Source organism: Calypte anna, chromosome W, assembly GCF_003957555.1.
Source record: "Calypte anna isolate BGI_N300 chromosome W, bCalAnn1_v1.p, whole genome shotgun sequence".
NCBI classification, from domain to species: Eukaryota; Metazoa; Chordata; class Aves; order Apodiformes; family Trochilidae; genus Calypte; species Calypte anna.
In genome coordinates, this window is record NC_044276.1 from 13,182,425 (window position 1) to 13,188,548 (window position 6,124).

General features: G+C 41.8%; 1 pseudogene; it reads left to right on the forward strand.

Annotated features, from left to right (window-relative positions):
• Positions 1 to 239: 239 nt before the first annotated feature.
• Positions 240 to 1,309, forward strand: LOC103530497 (annotated as a pseudogene).
• Positions 1,310 to 6,124: the final 4,815 nt, after the last annotated feature.

Consider the following 6,124-nt stretch of genomic DNA (forward strand, 5'->3'; position numbering starts at 1 on the left):
TATTGGCCCCCTGGTTCTGCTCATGCAGAAACTAAACCCTACATAATACTGCAGTATGACCCATTCTGTTTCATCTGTGGTACTAAGGAATGGGAGTATAACAATGCAGAATTAAAAGATTTTCTACTGTGATTCTCCACTAATTATTACAATATTTTCAAGACACTACCACAAAATGCTCTATCAAATGACAACATGCTTCATGACAACGGGGAGCCAGGCCTGGGCCCCGAGGAGCAATGCCAGAAGTAAGTGATACTTTATGGGATCTTGCTGTAGCTGAAGTGGAGAAGAGAGAAAACTCTGATGACAATGGCAAGCATCTGGAAGTTTGGGAAAAATCAATATTATTTATGGGAAACAAAAATGGGGCAAAGACCACAATTATACTGAGGTGTCTTGAGAGGGAAAAGGCTCCAAAGCCAACATTAACCCTGTAATATGTTTTTTGGAAGAATGGCAAGGAGACACAATGCACCTAAAAATACAGCTTATTTTGGGGAACTAGGTGATGGAACCTCATTACTGGAATTTATTTGAATACCAATCACTATCAACAACATAATATCATTTGCTGTTGTTCTTGTATTGGATTTGTCCAAACCTAACAAACTCTGGACTACTATGGAGAAGCTTTTGCAGGTCACCTGGAGCCATGTCAACAAAATTTTGACCAAACTAGAAAAGATAAATCCTAAAGTAGCTACTGAAATAAAAGAGAGGATATGGAACAATCTGTAGAGGGATCATATAGATTATGGGTTAGCTGACAATTTTCCAGTACCCTTGGTGATAACTGGAAGCAAATCTGATGTTTTTCATGGGTTTGATTCTGAAATGAGGAAAATAATAAGCAAGACACTTTGATTTGTTTCACATTACTATGGAGCATCATTAGTGTTTACCAGTAAATCTGAGGCTCTCCCGCTGAAAGCACATGTTCTTATTAATCACTTGGCCTTTGGCTATGATAAAAGCAAGTTTGTATCAGTGGATCACAGGAAACTTCTATTTATACCAGCAGGCTTCGATTTGCTGAGCCAAATAGGACCACTACCCACCTCTGATAATGATATTGGAAAGATGCATGCAAACACACTGATGGAACTGTGGAAAAAACTATTTGAGAAAACATTTCCTCCCAAGAGTTTCTGCGATTTACAGGATACAAAGACAGGACCCAGCACAGGATTTACAATACACTGAGTATGAAGTTGATATCATGAGAGGCCAGAAAAAAAAGGAACTTGAACACTATAAAAGAAATGCCTCTAAATCTGGGAAAGAAATGGATTTTGACACTAACTGAACTGCTACAGGTGTCTTCAGTTTAACATTTACAAAATTATTCATTTTATCATTTTACTAAAAATTTAAGCTGATTCAGTTGAAAAAATACAATATCAAACAACAAAATTAATATTTATTAAGTATTCATGGTATTATTTGTAATAGAAACAGCTGTTTATTTGTTCAGTTCAAATTTAAGTATATCTTGGTACTGACACAGAGTTTTAAAAAGTGGGGAGAAAGGAATTTTAGATTATTCAGAGATGGGTTTGAATATGAAAATTGTCCATAGACAGTTCTAAATATTTTATAAATTACAACACTTTATTTGATTTATTTTTTAATGCTTCCATCCTAAACATGTATATAACTATAAACAAGTTTTCACACTCAAATATGAATGCATTTATATTCAGATAGATTTTATATTGTGTTAAAAATATGCAACTTCATTTAAATTACATGGATATCTACTATATGCTCAAAAAAGTCTGACCTTGGGTGGATGCCCAGTGCCCACTAAACCACTCTATCACTCCCCCTCCTCAGCGGGACAGGGGAGAGAAAAATATGACAGAAGGCTTGTGGGGTGATATAAGGAGAGATCACTCAACAATTATCATCATGAGCACAAGAGACTCAGCTTCCAAAAATTAATTTAATTCACTTCTGAAGCTGCTTGAACTCCTTCATAAGCAGTCAATATTTTTCTTTCAGTTGGAGTGTAATTGGCCTCTGAATCTTTATACTGCTGACTCCAAAACCCTAGGGGTCGACCTCAAGTCTCATCAGTTACTTTCTGTCAGAGGCTCCAGATGGAACTATTATCACTGGATGCAGTGTAGAACACATTTTTAATCTCCTGTCCTGGTCAGACAGGTCACAGGGCCACTGCATGGACTATCTCTCGTTTTATCTGCTCAAAGGCCTGTTCAGGGCCCCATGTAAAGCTATTTTTCTTTCAGGTACTGTCATAAAGGAGTTTTAAAATCTGAGTGTACCCAGGAATATGCATCCTCCAGAATCCCACTGTACTCAAGAAGGTCTGCGTCTCTTTCTTATTAGTGGGTGAAGACATGGTTGCAATTTTACTGACCACATTCATAGGGATGTACTGGCATCCATCTTGCCATCTAACTCCCAGGAACTGGATCTTTCAGGAAGGTCCCTTGTCCTTGTTTTTCTTTATAGCAAAACCAGCTTCTAGTAGTATGCAGATTACTTTCCTGACTTTTTCAAAGACTTCTTCAGCCATATTACCCCATACAACAATATTGTCAGATATGTATTGCAGATGATCTGGATCTCCACCCTTCTCCAGTGCAGTGTGGATTAGTCCATGGCAGATGGTGGGACTATGCTTCTACCCCTAAAGTAGTCAGTTCCAGGCATACTGGATGCCCCTCGAGGTGAAAGCAAATTGGGGCCTGCACTCTGCTGCTATGGCAGTGGAGAAAAACATGTTAGCAATGTCAATAGTTGCATACCATTTGGCTTCCTTAGACTCCAGTTCATACTGAAGCTCTGACAAATCTGGAACGGCAGCACTCATTGATGGCATAACTTGATTTAGACCATGGTAGTCCACAGTTAATCTCCATTCTCTATCAGGCTTCTACACTGGCCATATAGGACTGTTGAAAGGTAAGCGAGTCTTGCTGATCACCCCTTGGATCTCCAATTGGTGAATAAGATTTGGATGGGGAGCAGGGAATCTCTGTTGGTATGGCACTGGTGACCATATACTGTATTAGATGCAGTTGGTACCTGCTGTTCCTCCACCCTCATCAGGCCCACCACAGAAGGGTCATCCAAAAGGCCAGGCAAGACAGACAGTTGGTCAGTGCCCTCAGTTTCCACAGCTACTACACCAAAGGCGCACTTATACCCTTTTGGGTCCTTGAAATACCCTTTCCGGAGAAAGTCTATACCAAGGATGCACGGAGCATCTGGGCCAGTCACTATACAGTGGGTGCCCCAGACATTTCTGGTCAGGCTCATTTCAGCCTCCACTACAGTCAGTTCTTGAGACCCTTCTGTTACTCCGGAGATGGTAATAGCATCCACTCCTTTGTGATTTGATGGTAGCAAGGTGCACTGTGCACCAGTGTCTTCCAGGGCTCTGTATCTCTGTGGTTCTGCTGTGCCAATCCACCGAATCCACACAGTCCAGTTAACTTCATTATCCCTTGTTGGAGAATCTGTAGAAGAAAAGCAATCCTGACTATTTAGCATTAGCCAGAGTGAGCTAAGGGCCTTGAGGCCCAGCTGTAAGGTTACTAAAAGATCAGCTACAGGCAAAAGATAAGGAAGTTGGCAGCAGAAAACAAGAATAACAGGATGGGAAAGCATCACATAGATAGCACATAAACAATTGTATTGAACCAGTTAGATAGCGCCCTGTTGGGGAAACAGTTCAGAAATATCCAGGTTGTGAGCAATCCTGACTTACTTCAATTTAGGCCACATTGGGTTAATGGTTATTGAGGCCTAGTTAGAGGCTTTCTGAGAATGAGCTACTGGGAAAGAGATAACTTAATTGGCAACAGAGGAGGAAAATAATTATGTGGGAAGAAGGTTCCGTGAGAATGGTATGGGTAATCAGAATACAAAGCCACCTGCATGATAAGATGGTGTAAACAAGGCTTCTCTATATAAAGTGAGTGCAAGTTGCTAATAAACGATTTCATACAATCATATTGATGTGCACATGGAATCCTTAAGCCTCCGCAGATTGTTTTCCCACAAATGGCGCCCGAACAGGGACTAAGGGTGGCCCGGACCAGGGTCTAAGGACGGCCCGGACCAGAGACTCTTATGCTGTTGCTTCCAGGAGCGATAAAGACAGCTGGAATAAGAGGGCGGAGAAGCCAGTCGAAAGGAGATTGCTGCCCCGGCAATCTATGTAGCTGGTGCCCGGCTACGGAATAAAAGAGGTACCTCGGAGTTGAAGAATCTTGCCCTGATCAGGTGAGCGGCTGGGGAGGAGATGGGGTCTACACTCTGATGTACAACAAGAAGAGACAGTAGTTAAGCTCCTCCAATATATTCTCTCTATGAGAGATTTATTACACGAAGGCAGGACCTTAAGTGAATTACTGAAATGGGCACAGGATAGAGACTTGATCCCCTCGATGGGTACTGTTTTTGAGTTACCTACTTGGGAAGCCATAGGTATTGCCCTATGGGATAAAATTAGCGATGGAGATAAGGAGGCACAACGCTTAGCGACACTCTGGAAACTGATTAAAGAAACCTTAAAAGAAATGAAAAGTGAGAGGTCAGCAGCAGCCTCAGCGTTTGTTGTCTTAACATCTGATCTGCCAGTACTGATGAATGCTCAAAATATGGACTTGACCTCTAAACAGTTATTTGAGACACCTAAAATACCCTTATCAGCACCTGAAGGGACTGTACTGATTCAAACTCAGTCAACTGTGCCATTTGACCCTGGGGGTCAGATGAAAAGTAAAAATGGGACCGAGAAGCAAGACCAAAAGCGACCGAAAACACCACCAGAATCATCGGAGTTCCCAGAGGGAGAGCAGCCGGAGAACACAGGCGAGGAATCTTGGAATGCAGACTCCCGACCTTGCAACTGCCCGCCACGGCTCCCGACTGCTCTGCCACCTTTCCACCTTGGAAGCTTGATTTATCTTCTTGACCACAGTTGCCATCAATTAATCCTCTGCTTCACCTGTCAACACCATCAGTGCCTGCTATAGAGCAACAACCAAGGAAGGAACTGGGACTCGGAGACAAGCAACGAAGGGAACTGCTGAAGAAGCTGACAGAACTGGAGACCAAGGATGAGTATACCCCTGAAAAAAAAAACCCTAGTTTTTGCTCCAGGGAACATCCCGAACAATGGGGCACTAATCCATTTTTACCCCCTGATCCATTCCCTATTCCTGCTCCTATTTCCCTTAACCCTTTAACACCCGCTGCTCTACCTCTTCCAGATCCAACATGGGGAGGGGGGGGTAGTGAGGGGGTGGTGGTAATGTGTACCCAGTAACTAGATGGAAGGGAATTATTCAAATGCTATAGTTGAAGGAGAAATGGTTCCCAATATGAGTCCGATGGTTTTCCAGTGATTGTGGGACCAGGAGGAGGAGGTCAATGGGTTGCATTAGATTGGAAAATGATAAAAGAAGCCAAAGGTGCCATCACGCAGTATGGTTTGAAATTGGTTTGAGTCATTTACTCAATCTCTTTTGCAACATCTTTTTACTGCTCAGTTGTTGATGCCATATGACACAAAAATGCTCATTAATACTCTGTTAACTCCTTCTCAACAATTGCAATTTCATCATAAATGGTAAATGCTGTGTGAAAATGCAGCTGTGATTCCTAGACAGAACACCGATGCATTACACGGAGTGCAAGCACAAATGTTACTCAGTGCTTGTCCTTTTGTACGTGCAGATTTGCAGGCATGGCTTCAAACTGAAGTGTTACAACTTTCACAAGAATTGGCATATAAGGCTTTGCAAATTGTTCATGATCCTGCACAAGCAGACTTTTCTTTTACAAATATTAAACAGAGGAGAGCAGAGCCATATTCAAAATTTATGTATCACATATATTCAGTGGTAATATCACATCTTGATTTGTCAAAAGAGATGAAAAAATTTAAAAAAAAAAAAAAAAAAAAAAAAAAGGGACCAAGCGCAATGTCAAGACATCGCTGGAGTGGACCCGAGAGGGGACAGATTGTTTTGCCCCCTAATGCAAGACTATTTTGTTTGGCTACTGTGAACTTCCACAGACCTGCAAATAGCCTTGGGATAGCTTAGTGGGGAAATAACGAATTCTTACCCCTCATATTGCT